The 15,859-nt window shown below is 33.1% G+C and overlaps 1 long non-coding RNA gene across 11 annotated transcripts in view; it reads left to right on the top strand.

Annotated features, from left to right (window-relative positions):
* Positions 1–15,859, top strand: part of LOC144287936 (uncharacterized) — a 276,738-nt gene that overhangs the window by 152,713 nt on the left and 108,166 nt on the right. For 9 of the 11 annotated variants that reach the window (XR_013355766.1, XR_013355769.1, XR_013355770.1 and 6 more), the window contains one exon: positions 14,458–14,544. The exons of the other annotated variants lie outside the window; for them this stretch is intronic. This is a non-coding gene — a long non-coding RNA (uncharacterized LOC144287936). The remainder of the gene's footprint in view (positions 1–14,457; positions 14,545–15,859) is intronic. 11 annotated transcript variants of the gene reach the window in all.

Genomic DNA, 15,859 nt, shown 5'->3' with positions numbered 1-15,859 from the left:
GTTTGTATTGATGAAAACCTGTTCTCTTAGAATATCATTAGGTTTATAACCTAGGTGAAGACTACCATGTACTGAACTATATCTTCTAATTACTAACTCAAATACTGTAATTGTATGGTTAATGGGTAAAAGTTATTTTTGGGGGGAGGAATGGAAAAAGATATTCTAATCTTAGCAATTCTTCATTCACACATTCATCTAATACTGTTACATAGTATCACAAAGGTTTTGAAAGATTATTAGTAAAATTAAATATAAAACAAAGATGAAGAAGAAAAAAATCTAGGATGAGAGACATTTGAAAAGACTAATATGATACTAATATGATACCCATGGAACTAAATTAGTCAGAAAAAAGAGGTCAAATTGGCTTTAAATTACCGTGTGACAGATTGCTTCCATCAACATATGTAAAAGTACAAATATTTCTTAATACAAGAACAAAACTAATATTCCAACTGGTAAAAGATTATCCAAAGACCTGGGAAGTAAGAAGGTCACAGTTCCTTCTTTTTTTTTTCTTTGTAATAAATTCCCACTTTTTGTCCACATGACTCAAATCCTATGATCATTGACATTGTAGAAAGATTATTGTTTTTTACAAATAATGCATAAATATTTTAATATTCATATTAAACAATAAGGAAGATATTTAAGATATATGAGGCAAATGACACTACACAGGATCAGAGTGTACACTGGGGTGGAATAAGGAAGCAGTGGGCAGACACATGGTTTGTCCCCCTTATGTACACATTAGGCAGTTTTGATCTTCACTAGAATTCCTTGTCAATATTGACCAATGGAATTTAGCAGCTGAACGATAGATAAGTGCTCTGTGGGGTTTAAGAAGTATTGATTACTGATCTAAGAATGTGCTAAAGGATATGTCTAGTCTCTTAAGGTTGTTTATTGTGAATATATTATATGTAGAAGATAATTTATATAATAAATTATGTAAACATATAATTTACACACTACAAACACATGACTAGTGAATTTTATAGGGTTAAAGACAATAAAACTAAGTAGCTTCTCTGAGTGTCTCTTGTATCCTTTGCTAATTGATATTAAAGCTGGCCTCTGTTTTGAGACCAGAAAAGCAAAACTATTCATAATTTTCTCATTTCACATCACTGAATATCTGGCATCCACGCTCCTATGCTATCCTTTTTATCTATTTCATTTTGGGGAATTTCCTATCACCTTCTCAAGGGATTTGCTTGTCTCTTGTTATTAACAGTATTCAGCTTTTAATTCAATAAGTCTAATCATATTATACAAAACTTTGCAATATTCTCAAACTAAAATAATTTTGAGAAATTAAAATTCTTTTTTTTTTTTAAGATTTTATTTATTTATTCATGATAGTCACACAGAGAGAGAGAGAGGCAGAGACATAGGCAGAGGGAGAAGCAGGCTCCATGCAGGGAGCCCGATGTGGGATTCGATCCCGGGTCTCCAGGATCGCGCTCTGGGCCAAAGGCAGACGCCAAACCGCTGCACCACCCAGGGATCCCGAGAAATTAAAATTCTAATTCTAAAGTTTACACCATAGCACCCGTAAGTTATGCTCAGCTCTCTGCTTTTCTTCACATTCAGAAGTGCCAAGAAATTTTGTCACTGCTCTTGAATTGTGCTTCCCCATTCTCTTCTGAACCGACTTTATTCAGTAATATACCTTTGACAGTTCCTCTATTTCAAAGATCATCACCTTTGGTTTCCACTGGGCCACATCTAAACAGCATTTAAAATAGTTGCTAACTCTGTTGTTCATGAAACTCTTGTTTTCAAGATCTCCTATATAACTCTTTTTTTTTTTAAATTTTCTAGCTACTTATTTTCAACTTCCCAGGGGAATGATTCATATCTTTCTGAAATTCCTGAACTTCTTTTATGTTCCTAGTAGTCAGTTCTAGGATAGAGATCTTTGATTTTCTGTTTAATTTCATTCCCTGGCATGATTGTACCTAGTTTCTTGGTTATCTAATTATTTTGATTATTCACATTATTTCCCCACCCCATCTAATTCCTCTATCCTAGATTTATAGGTAAAAATGATCACAGAAGTTTCCTTGTGCATACCTAGTAGAGAACTCAGGTCTTTTGTTTACAAAAGAAAACTCATGATGTCCCCGTTCAATCTCTCAGTTCTTACTGCTTCTCTCATTACTGCCCTCAATCAGTCCACCATCGTCTTTCAAGAAGGCTGCTAGATTAACCTTCTCTGCATTGATAAAAATATTTAAAATGATAAAAGTATCTGGATAAAAGTATTGTCTATTATGGTAGCCACTAGCCACATTTGTCTGCTGAGTGCTTGATACCGGATTAGTGGGACTAAAGATGTGAAATATGGAAGCAGCTCTAGAGTTTACTTATAACAGTAAAAAAAAAAAATGCAGTTCTTTTTTTTTTTAAATGCAGTTCTTAAATCATGAATTTAATTATATCACTTTCAGATTCAACTACTCCAGAACCTTTCCATTATCTTCAATGTTAAGCTCAGCTTTCCATAGTAGGCATATATATTTGGTCCCTTCATCCTAAGGACCCAGTTTACTAATCTAACTCAATTTCTGTGATATATCCTTTAGCTTACTCTACCCTGTTCTTGATATCAACCTGTTAGTCTTCAGCATGTTGCCCTAAGGGAGAGGACAAAAATGTTTGTGTTTCAAGGTCCATTTTTTAGGTATTGTTTCATCCTGCAATACTGTCCTTACAGATATTTTTATGACTTCCTTCCTACTTTGTCTCAGTGTTGGATATAGTTGGACAGTTAGGTGGTCAGGGCCAGGGTCCCCAACAAGACAGTATGGAGTCAGGAAGGCTCAAATAAAGCAGCACTGACATCCTTCTTTGCAGCCTTTGCAAAAATAACTTCGGTAATATGTCCAAAAATAAGATAATTAAGCACAAAAGCTTTTGTCAATATCATGGGCAAGGGGTAGTTAAGACCTATACCCCCAGATGTCAGGAAAAAAAAAAAGGACCGTCAGCACGTGGACATTCATCTAATAGGTAATAAGGTAAGTGACCAAAGCCCTGATTGGCACAACTCAGCACACCCTGATTGCTTAACATAGTTCCACAAAAGAATTCATAAAAACCCCTAAACTTAGAAACTCTGGAGGCAGTCCCCTCAGGTCCCCCTCCCTCCCTGGGAGCTTTATATTCTTGCTCAGTAAACTTTGCTTTACTGCCCACTGCTCTTCATCTGCTCTCCCTCTTCATGCTTCAAAGTGGTGTGACCTAGAACCGCGGGCACTGAGGGACTAGAAAATCCTGTAACACCATCTCTCCTAAATGATTCTACTTTAAAGAAGCCCTCCTATCTAAAATAATACTCCCTTTCAGTCTCTTCCCCATGATATGCTTCCATTTTTGTATATAATACAGATCAATTTTTAAAATATATAAGAATGCATAGTAAAGAATGTGAATTTGTGTAATGGTTTATTTATTGTCTTCATGAGAAGAGAGTATTTGTCTGTGTTGTTTATAGCTCAAGTTGCAGAAGCTAGAAGAGAGACTTTTATATAACGAGAGTTTAATATATACTCTTAATCTAAATATACACAAAAATTATATTGGTAAACATTAGGATGAAAGTACACAGTCTTTAAGGAATTTGAAAATTACATATATTCAAAATATAAAGAGAAAAGCAACAAATGTAGATAGTCATATCAAAAATGTTATAATGTTAAATCAAAAATTAAAGTCATGCCATATTAGTAGAGGTGGGTATGATAAAAATCTATTTATAATGTTCTTTCAAAAATAAAAAGAAATAAAAAATAGAGTGAGCAAAAAAAACAAGCAAATGGTTTTAAATCATCGCAAAAATAGTTGGCATAATGAACTTAATTTCAAACAAGTGTGAACAGAGGACACTTAATTAAAAACAACATGGCTACTGAATATATAATAAAGGATGTAGTCTGTAATTAAGATATAGTTAGGCCTTGTTAAACTTTCATGTGTTTGTTAGAGCTTCAATATACTTTTAAACCATGATTTATGCTTGTAAATTTAGAAAATATTAACATATCTTAAAATTTGATAGACAAGAAGTGTGCTGCTTAACAAATTGCTGTATTGTGATTCAGTGCAGAATGCATCCATCCATTTTTAATAGTGTATCAATGACATGCCATTAAAATACACATGTGTGGTGATAACCTGTAATAATCTACTTCAGATTACTGGGCTCAAACGTTATTGTGTAGTTAAAGGGAGAAACTCCTTATCAATGCTGTGGGCACAAATAAAGGCAGAAATCATAGAATCATTTATTCTTTAATTCTGTTACCTCCATAAACATCTTATGATACCTTGCTGTTAAAACATTAACAATAATCATATTACATGTTGAAAATAATATAGCAGGTAATTTAATTTTGGTAAATTAAGGTGATTGTATTTTTTATTAAATAAGGATAAAAGATGAATCTCTTGTGGACTAAGATCTATTTAGCACATAACTCAGTTGCAAATATCTGCTTATTTTGTATTAATTGGAAGCCTGAGCATTTGAAAAACATTGTAGTCTCATTTAGATTTTGTTTGCAACAAATTATGTGTAATGCATTTGGGACTTCTCAAATATCTATAAAGGAATAGATACACATAGTAATAGAAATTTATACTTAAGAAAAAATATTAATTTTGACTATAGTAATTACTTTCATAATTAACTTTTGTTCAATCAAGTACAGTATTTAATGAAAGCTAATGAGTGTGTTATAAGGAAACAACCATGCACAATGTGTATGAGTGTTTGTGTACTCTACAAATCCAGAGAGGTATGATCATCTATGAAAATACTACCCCCTGTATTGTGCATCATGTCCTTGCTTCATTATTATAAAAAATGGCATTTAAAATTTTATATTTTGTTATCATGTAGTTATGCCCTTTTTTGTAACATAGTTGATCTTCTCTAATTTTATTTCAGAAAAAAAATGGGGCAAAATTATTTGGAATTTATTTCATGTTAAGAATGAGCTTACTATCAAATAATTAAATTACTCAATAGTAGTTGAAAAAACAATCTCCAAAATGGTAAGGTCTATTGGGAAATACATATATTCATTGTAATAAAAGTAAATTATAACATTTAAAAATATATAGATTGGTTAAAAAATCAATACAATTATTCTATTCCTAGAAAATAAAAAACATCCACCCAATACACTGAAATGATGTTTTAATGATGAGAAAAAAATAAAAATAAAGCAATAAAACCATTTTTTTCAAACAAAAAATGGAATTTTAAAATTTTGATGGGATTAAAAAACACTCTGTTTTGTTTTTATTATGTTGATAATTCATTGTTGGCTGGAAATAGTTTGATATTTTTAATATTGATCTTGTTCAATACCAAAGTACTTAATTGGTAACTTACTTAGTGCAATAATTTATCTACATTTTCTAAATTATTTCTGTAAATGATGTCTTTTTTTGCAGCATTTATATATATTTTTGTTTGAGTTGTATTGGGTTTCATGAAAATGCTCTGGGATTTCACTGTAAATTTAGGTGCTCCCTTTGGTCTTCTGACAAAGGCAGTTTACTTTTTATTTTTATCTTCCTTAGAGATGGTCTTTTGCTTTCTTTTTTAAGTTATCAATATCAACTAAATTTTGTATTTAATCTATTGTAGCAGTTTGGTGTTTTTAGATCCTGTTTTGTTCTGTTTTATCCTTGGTTGGAAACACTAAGGGAAAATGGAACTTTTTTATCAGATATGTGTTCTCAGTTATTTTTCACTTGACCTTGGGCTCTACCATCTTTCTTTTACAGACAGTTTTCTCTATTTTGTTTATTTTATCATCATCTTGTACAATATTCAGCTTTTTTTTTTAATATTCAGCTTTAAAATGGATTCTCTGTCCATGTAGAGAATATTCACTTACATCACATTCTAATCCGCATCATACTACTTACAACAACAGGAAAATTTCCAGTTTTCCTGTTTTGGATAACTTTTTCTAGTGTTTTGGAGTATTTGTATTTGCTATAAAATGATTGCAAATTTATTCCTTTTTGTTTAGGATTTGTTTAAACTCATAAAGAGACCTGTAGCTTAATGTCACTTATATTAATAAGAAAAAATATGCTGTGTACACTTTCAATATACCAGACACTCTTCTAGGCACGTTTTTTAAAGTTTTTATTTAAATCCAGTTAGTTAACATACGGTGTAGCATTAGTTTCAGGTATAGAATGTAGTAATTCCAACACAGACAATACCCAGTGTTCATTCCAACAGATGTAGTCCTCAATTCTCATTATGTGTTTCATCCATCTCCCTGCCCACCTTCCTTCTAGTAACCATCAGTTTGTTCTCTACGGTTGCGAGTCTGCTTCTTGGTTTGCCTCTCCCTCCACAGCCCAGCTCGTTTTTTTGTTTCTTAAATTCCACATATGAGTGAAATCATATAGTACTTGTCTTTCTCTGACTAACTTATTTTGCTTAGCATAATAGTCTAGCTCCATCCATGTCACTGCAGATAGCAAGATTTCATTCGTTTTTATGCCTAAATAATACTTCATTGTGTTTGTGTATATGTGTGTGTATACCACCTTTTCTATATCCATTAATCAGTCAGTGGTAACTTGGGCTATTGTCATAACTTGACTATTTGTAGATAATTCTGCATCAAGCTGCATATAGGAACCTTATTTTTTTCTTTATCTTATTATTTTTGACTTGGCTAGCCATGACTTGGCTGGCCAAGAGCTGAGTGAAGCATCTCTGCAGATCACAGTGCAGTCCTGTTGGCACTTGATTTTTAAAAGTTATACCTTATCTAAATTCTGAGACACCTTTACTCCATTGATTAGACAATAAATTTTAAAAAATGGTACAGCCAATAATAAGGTCAGGTTTCAAACCCATTTCTGACATAGAATACAAAATTTTATTGAAGATATCATAGATTGGATATTGCTGTTTCTCAATATCTCTTGTTCCTTCACTCTCTCCTGTGTGTGTGTGTGTGTGTGTATGAGTGCGCGCACATGTGCGCACACTTGCACACATGGAGTTAGCATGGACTTTTATGAAAAACGTAGAGAGGACTAACTTTTGGATAGGGAGTGGGGAATAATTTGCATTTTAATAAATGAAGTTGTCTATATTATTCACAGTAATTGGAAATCAGCATGCACAACTACAACATAATGCTATCATGGCAAGTTCAAGGGTGGGGCAAATTGTAGAAACTGTTATCACTAGTGTATCCACAGGTCTGTTATATTGTTAAAATGTATGGCATCATGATTGTTATTTGTTATTGCTAAATTTTTTGATAGATAATGCAGTTCCTTATTTATTTTAGTTTATTGTTTTATTTTAAATCATCTTTTTATCAAGATAAAGAAAAAGCCCTCCAATTAAGAGAGTTTTGAGAAACTATATTATAAAATATAATATTTAGTATTCTGAGTTCTGCTGTTTCTACATTCTTTCTCCTACTTCAGAATATGGACCACTTACAGGCCAGGAAGTTATCTTATTTATATTTTAACCATTGCATCTGGCAAGATATCTGTTAATAGAATTGGTGCCTTAAACATTTAATAAAAGTTAAATCAAATGGTAAATTTACATAAATAGTTTAGCTTAATTTGATTATGTTCCCATATCATTGGTAAATACAAACTTATAATGCAGATTCTATGTTATTTTTTTCCTCAAGTTTCATAAATAACAAAGTATTGACATAAAACAAAAGCAGTGGTATGCTCTTAAGTTAGCTATAAAGAAACCTCTTAAAAGACAAAGTTTGGTTTCAAAGCAATTTTCCATCCTCTTTTGAACCTTTAACATCATACTAATAAAAAGCCTTGGTATGGTGTTGAGCATGAACCTTATGAAGCGATAACATCTATCCACTAAATGTGCTCCACTGTTCTAATTGAAAACAATATTCAGCAATACCATTAAGGTAATTAGGAACTCTATTGTAAATTAACAACTTTAAGAAAACTAATTTTCCAGATAGGACTGCATGGGCAACGCAGGCAAATATGTACCTATTAATTGTGATTTTAAAAGTATGCTTACTCTCTAAAGGAAGATTTTTAAGACTTAATATTTTCTAATTGTTACTTTCATTTAACTTTTCAATAGTTGAAGCTGTTTCTCTCTTAAAATCACATTGACTTTAGACCACATAGTTTATAGTGCATCAATGGCTATTTTCTTGCAAATTACAATAGCATTGTAGTACTTTGAGTTATATATATATATATATTGTGCTTTGCGCTAGAGACACTTTCAAAACAGGCAAGAAAAAATAGATACCTAAAAAGGTAAAATGTGTAACTTTGAAAGACAGATATATACATGAAAAACAAGGCATAGGAACAGTACTTAATGTAAATTATCATTCAAAAAACAGAAAAATAATATAGGCACAAAAATAGCAATGCTTTATTCATGATATTCATATGTCCAAACTCTTTTTGGTAAATTTGGTTAATTATCAAGAGTAATTCTTTTGTACTATTTACTGCTAATCTAAAATTCAAATATAGCAAAGGTATCACCTGTAGAAGTGTGGTCACATTCATCAGTTTTATCTACATGCAAGCTATTCTGTATAATCAGTGCTGTGTCACTGTTTTCTGTAAGAATTACAATTTCAGGCACATGCCTGTTGAAGGCACATAGTGTAAGTCTCACTGAAGTAATAATAGAGAAGGAGTGATATGGAACAAATAACAACAACAATAACGAAACTTGGGAGTAGTTCCAGTCTTTTGTTTGGGAGGTCTTTTATGAATTACCAAACTAAAGTATATATACCTGCTAACTTCTCCACTATACTAACTAATTTCCCAAATCTAAGTCTCAGTAGACATCATTATAATTGCCACTTTCTGTTCTGGTCTCTGTACTCTTTATTTGGAGACATAATTTCTGCTTTACCCATCATCTAACATAGCACCTAACATAAAGTATATACAAAATAAATACCAGGTAAATGCACAAATAAATAGATGAAATTAACCAATTATTTTTTGAAAGTTACCAGATTTCTTTCAGCCTTGAATATTTTACATGGATAGTTAATATATAATTATCAAAACTTTCTAAATACAGAGTTTTTATAATTTATTTATTTATTTATTTATTTTTGTATTTTTTTTTTATTGGTGTTCAATTTACTAACATACAGAATAACACCCAGTGCCCGTCACCCATTCACTCCCACCCCCCACCCTCCTCCCCTTCTACCACCCCTAGTTCGTTTCCCAGAGTTAGCAGTCTTTACGTTCTGTCTCCCTTTCTGATATTTCCCACACATTTCTTCTCCCTTCCCTTATTTTCCCTTTCACTATTATTTATATTCCCCAAATGAATGAGAACATATAATGTTTGTCCTTCTCCGACTGACTTACTTCACTCAGCATAATACCCTCCAGTTCCATCCACGTTGAAGCAAATGGTGGGTATTTGTCATTTCTAATAGCTGAGTAATATTCCATTGTATACATAAACCACATCTTCTTTATCCATTCATCTTTCGTTGGACACCGAGGCTCCTTGGATTGGCAGAATTAATATTGTGAAAATGTCAATGTTACCCAGGGCAATATACACGTTTAATGCAATCCCTATCAAAATACCATGGACTTTCTTCAGAGAGTTAGAACAAATTATTTTAAGAGTTTTTATAATTTAAAACAAGTATTTGCTTGCATGTTCCCCTCCTGTGGCCTATGAACTCTTCCAGGGAAGAAGAGCTCTTATCTACCTTTATAGCTCCAAAGCCCATCTCAGTACATATATGATACTAAATCTAGGTAAACTTTTAATGAACTATGTATGAACAAAAACCTGGAAGCAGACCAAGAAGAATTGGTCAGAACATCTTTTTATTCACCTGATTACATACAATATGACCTTATAAATCTTTGAAAAGATGACCAAATAAAGAAATTTCCTTCCTTCCTTGATTCCTTCCTTTCTTCCTTCCTTTCTTTTTGTTTATCCTACTAATTTGTGTATTTAACATACATATACACATATGTATACAAAATAAAGACAAACTTTCACTAAATCCTGAGTTTGTGAAACTAGAGGTTGTTCTTTTAACTGTATAAAATTGTATGTTGCAGGGGTGCCCAGGTTGCAGTCACTTGAGTGTCCGACTTTTGGTTTCATCTCGGGTCCTGATCTTGGGGTCCTGAAATAGAGCTCCATGCTCAGCATTGAGTTTGCTTGGGACTCTCTCCCTCCCCAAGTGCTCTCTGTCTCAAATAATCAAACAAGCAAACAAATCTATCTTTAAGAAAACCAAAACCAAAAAACAGCCCTGTTCATTGCATAAATCAAAAGCAGTGAACATGGCCTGTTTTATTTAACTCCTGTCCTTGTTCTATAAGTTTGCAAACTAGTATAGAGAATTAGAATATTTCTATATTTGCTAAAACTGTAAGAACTTGCCTTGATTGATATTGAGAGCCAACATTGGTGATTACTTCATCCATTTAAATAACAGGATTGACTTGCTGTCAGGTCACCAAAAAACTTTTCAAAAACTTCTTTGAGTGGGAAAAACTCAATGATGTTACGAAGCAAAATCAGAAAAGATTCTTTATTCAGGAACACCTAGGTGGCTCGGTGGTTGAGTGTCTGCCTTTGGTTCAGGGCGTTATCCCAGGGTCCTGAGATCGAGTATCACATCAGGCTCCCTGCAGGGAGCCTGCTTCTCCCTCTGCCTATGTCTCTGCCTCTCATGAATAATAAAAATCTTTTAAAAAAATTCCTTTTAGTGATAACTAAAAAGTCAGTTGTATTTTGTTTTGTTTTTGCCTAAGAAAGGCTTGTAATTGTGTTTCAGCAAGAACATAGGGAAAATAAATATACAAAGTATAGTATAATCTAACTATGGGTAACAAAATATTTAAAAATAACAATTTCTGGTAAAGTTTCCTAAGCTTGATTCATATTTAATAATTATGAAAATGAATCATTGTTTTTTTTAAAAAATTCTATTTGAATAACTGAAGTAATCAGTGCAAACAGCTCTATTCCTTGCTGTCCTATTGATTATAATATACATGTGAACCTCAATGGGGATTTTGAATATTATAGATTACATTCATTTTTGTCAGTGATCTATCACAGATGATTGGTATTAAGAGCCCAGCTGTGCCTTCTGTTCTACTTACATTTTCAACAATTATTTCTCAGTGATAATTCAGAAAACTACACTTGAAACTCTGGTTGTTCATCAGTTACACTGTATTAATTGTCATAAGTATCCCGATTAAGGAAACAGAATTGAAAACAAATTGAAAAAACAAAGGTTTTAACAAAAAATGGAAGAAAAGAATTTGAAAAGAAAAAAATTTCATCCATTTAGAAGACAGAATCTCTACACACAACTCTGGCTTAGCCAACACACACTTACACACACACATTCTAACCCTAGAGCAGTTTCTTAAATAAAATTAGGATCACACCTCTCTAAAACAATGTCCTACAAGCTTTGTCCAGCACATTTAGTTCATGTTCTGTGAGAGGCAGATGCCAAAATGCAATTAGATACACTATACAATTATTAGGGGGCTGCCTTTCAAAGAAAGTGGAGAGGGAGCCTGGAATGGCTGGGAGAGCTGTTAGTCAGGCATGAAGATCTGATGTTGAATGAAGGTGAGAGGGAAGGAAGGAGCCTTGGGTGAATGCTTGATTTATTGCTGTACAGTTCTCAAAGAAGTTTCAGTAAAGCCAATAAGGAATCTTTGAGCCAATGCTACAAGATGTGGCATGTCCCAGGAGCAGGAATGCTTTACTCTCCCTGTCACACTCAGCCGGAGGTGGGAGCAACCTGTAAGAAATAAGCCCTCAGAAGAAATGTAGTGATGGGCTTCCAGAGCATAGCACCAGGGACTGTCAATTACGCTTTCCCCACTCAGAGAGGGCCTCCTTTTTATGGCTGCCTCACTCACCTTTTGCCAAGATTTGTCTAGACCCATTCTAAGACTCAGACATGAATCCTCTGCATTTTCTGAAATAGGGCCACCAAAAATCTACCTTCAACTGTACCCATGGCAGGGTATGAAATACAGTTGTAGCCTCATATAGGCACACAAGTGAAATTAAATTTTATTAAGTGGAAGCCTTTACGGCCAAGAGTCAGACCATCTCGAGTCATTATGAACACCGAGGGGTATGTGTACTTTTCTGCAGCAGATTGACAGCAGATTAAATGATCTGCCACAGATTTATAAAATTCTGTGTCTACAGTTTTCTGTAAATTTCTAATTACCTTGAACATCTTCAAGAGGAAGTATAAACCATCATAACCTGTTATGAATCTCTTTGATTAGATAATAGTAGAATTATTTTCCCAACAGACAAATTCTGCAAATTACAAATGGAAGTAGACTGACCAATAAACTAATCCCTTGGAAGTACAGGAATTTCTAGAAGTAAACATAGATAAATTGGTAGAGACATTCTTTACATTCTGTTCCCCCAAATATTAACTAACTTTTTAGGGAAAAAAAGACAAATTGCAAAAAAAATAAAAATAAAAATAAAAAAAAAAAAAGATGGGCTGATGAAGTCTCAAAGTGTTTTGTTCTGAAAAGTCTCTTTGGGTTTTAGGTGTCCTGTTGTTCCACCATCATTTATTTAGATTACTAGAGCAATTTAAGGCCACTGCAACAGTTTGAAAAGCTGACTATCAAAATTCATGGGCAAATCAACAAAATTAGCAAATCATTGTGAAGATGTGACCAAATGAATAGAAACAGAGAGGCTAAGATAATGGCATGTGAAATTTTTTATTTCAACTTAAAACATTGAGAAGATGACATAGGACTTTCAAGAATAAAGGAGGTTTAATGTAAGTAAAAGAGGAAAATCAAGGAGTTAATAGATTTTCAGTCTTCTTGGATCATGTCATTTCACCAAGCAGAAAGGTCAGCAAAGTCAAGTGTGCCAATGATCCTATTAAAGAACTTCTCCAAAGTATGCTGAAAAAGAACTGGCAATCATACTATTATCATTAGAAACATGAAGGGCAGCTGAAAGAAAGCAGACTTCAATTTAGCCACTCAGATTTCCAGAGAGGGAGACCCCTTTTTCCACTGTAAAATTGCAGTTCATCAAATCTATTTTCTCAAGGACGATAAAGCTACCAATATTATATTGCATGAAGAAAACTATGTTGTGATTCCTTTCTGTTTCAGAATTGTTTATGCTGATGTTTTTTAACCATATGGTTTATTTTTCTATCTGAAACTTACCTGTGCTTTTAGGTCTTTTTCATTTTTTCTTATTCACAGAGTAATCAAGTTAGTGTGATCACTTAACCCACTTGAAATGTTAAATTTAGATCATTAAATAATATGTATCTAAATCTTCCTCTTCTTTACAGAGATAGGTCAGATTTTATTCACTCCCCATTGGAACTTCAGATATATTCTATCTTTAAGAAGTAAAAAAAAAAGATAATTGAATTTATTGTCAGTTTTATTTTAATTGTTCTAATTTGATATACTCTGTCTGATATATAATTTTTCATAGGTTGAGTTCCCTAACATTCTCTACCTTGTCATCCTCAATATCCCCTGTAAGAGAAACTGGTGTTCAACCTATCAGTGATTTTCTTCTGCAAGGGTCTTCGAATCAATATGTACAAAACCATAATCCTCCTAATTAAGAAAACTGGGAAACAAGTATACCTATTTTCTAGAATCTCTTAGGTATAAGTAATATAGTATTCTCATTCTCATCTACTTCTGAAGTCACTGACCAAGCCTCTATTGTTTCTTATATTTGGTTTTGATTTTTTTTCTGTGTGTGCGTGTGTACGTGCACATTGACACTAACAATTAGTATCTGTTTTAGCTAAGGGTCATAATTTTTTGCACATGGGGTTTTACAATAGGATTTTTGTTAATCTCCAGTATTGTTTCCTTTTTTTCTGTTTTCTTTGTGTTGCTGCTCTTGTTCCTGTCTCTTTCTAGCCATGAAATAATTTTGACTTGATATTTTTTATCCCTAAGTTCATGTGAATTCTGTATATTGATAATCTCACATTTTGTTATATTTTTGTTAATTCTCTATTTATGACTGCTTTATAAATAAGTCCACAAATCAAGCAGGCAAATTCCAGCTATTTCAACCTGGGAAGAGTATCTAGGGTATCATCTCTTTGTCATATCTTTCATGTGACTGATAACATTATTGAGACTTACTGGACCCCAGACTTCCACCATATTCCATTGAATATTTCTTATCTATGTGAGTCATGCCTCACTTGTTAAGTCCTTACAAAATCTAGTCATATTAGCTATTCTTGAATCTCTCCTCTGATGATAGGAAGATAAAAATGTCACTTATTTACAGTAAATTTAATTAAAGATATATTAAAATTCTCCCAGATAAAACATGGTTTTCTCTGTCTTTCTTATTCCCAGAGTGCGAGAACAACAGAAAAAGAAATTAAATTTTTTGAGGGGTGTGGAGTAAGCTAAGATCTTTGGAGCCACATGAAACTCTAACAGGTACAAGAACAAAAATCTGCTCTGAGAGTTAATGAAATACTTAAGGGGAATCTGAATTACATATCAAAAAGCATCAATGTCATTCGACTAATATTTCTAAAAATTACTCCAAGGTACACATTAATTGGGAGAGATCTTACCTTTTGCAGATCTACAAGGCATTCCAATACTATTTTAAGAAAAACTCTGACATTAATCACTTTCTGATGACTCAAGACTAATTAAAAGCCATCCAAGAAAAGTTTTCTGGATTCCTGGTATAAATAATCTTGCCAAGTTCTTCTAATGATTCCTACCATTGTAAAGTATCAGGATTTAAAGTCTAGGATTTGTCTTTCACTGCAGGAAATTATCTGTACCAGACAATGACCCCACAGACCAAAATTTCTTCTGTACACTGAATTCTGCAAGTTTATTCTCCTGTCTGTAATAAGTGTTTCCATGATCATTTTTGGCCATTTTCCTTGTAGGAGAGATTATGCTACTGTGCCATGGTCTTTAGTTGCACATGTTCTCGTCAAGTTGACGAGACTAATAGCTCCAATAGTCTTGGAGACCAATAGCTAATAGCTGTCCAAGCATATGGAAAGGCTTCTGACTGGCCCAGAATGTGTTTGCATCCTCATGCATAATATACATAACATCTACAAAACTGATTACTATTCAGTATGTGGACCTGGCCATTTTGTCATTAGCAGCTATATTCTGCATTATGAGATAACATATTTTCAAATATCATTCAGTGGCTTTTTAAAAACTCAAGCTACCAAATATTGTCATTTTTTTCCTTAAGAATAGAACTAACTTGCCTAATTTGAGTACAGTGTCATAATGCAAATTCAATACAGATAAATAAATAATCCATCCAAGTTTTTACACTTTTTTAAAATTATTTTTTAAGTGGAGAGAGGGGCAGAGAGAGAATCTTAAGCAGGCTCCATGCCCAGCACAGAGCCCAGTGTGGGGTTCAGTCTCACAATCTTGAGATCATGACCTGAGCCAAAACCAAGAGTCAGAGTCTTAAGTGATTGAGCCACCCAAGTGTCCCCAGGTTGTTATACTTTAAAAACATGATCATTGCTGAGTGGATTTAGAAAATAATGTCCACTGTAGGAAATTGATGGTGCTATATATGTGTACATAGATTTCATTGGTATGCCACAAGGTTATAGCTTCCATCAATGTTCCCACCAGACAGACTACCATCTAGCAAACATAAAAGTTCTAACTAAACAAAAAGACATTAAGGGGGGGAACACACCTACTGTAAAATATGACCATTAAAAAATGTAAAATTAGTTTTATAGTTGGAAAC

The sequence above is a fragment of the Canis aureus genome, chromosome 17, assembly GCF_053574225.1.
Source record: "Canis aureus isolate CA01 chromosome 17, VMU_Caureus_v.1.0, whole genome shotgun sequence".
Classification (NCBI taxonomy): Eukaryota; Metazoa; Chordata; class Mammalia; order Carnivora; family Canidae; genus Canis; species Canis aureus.
The sequence above is the reverse complement of the archived record's forward strand: the minus strand, read 5'-3'. Positions and strand labels throughout refer to the sequence as shown.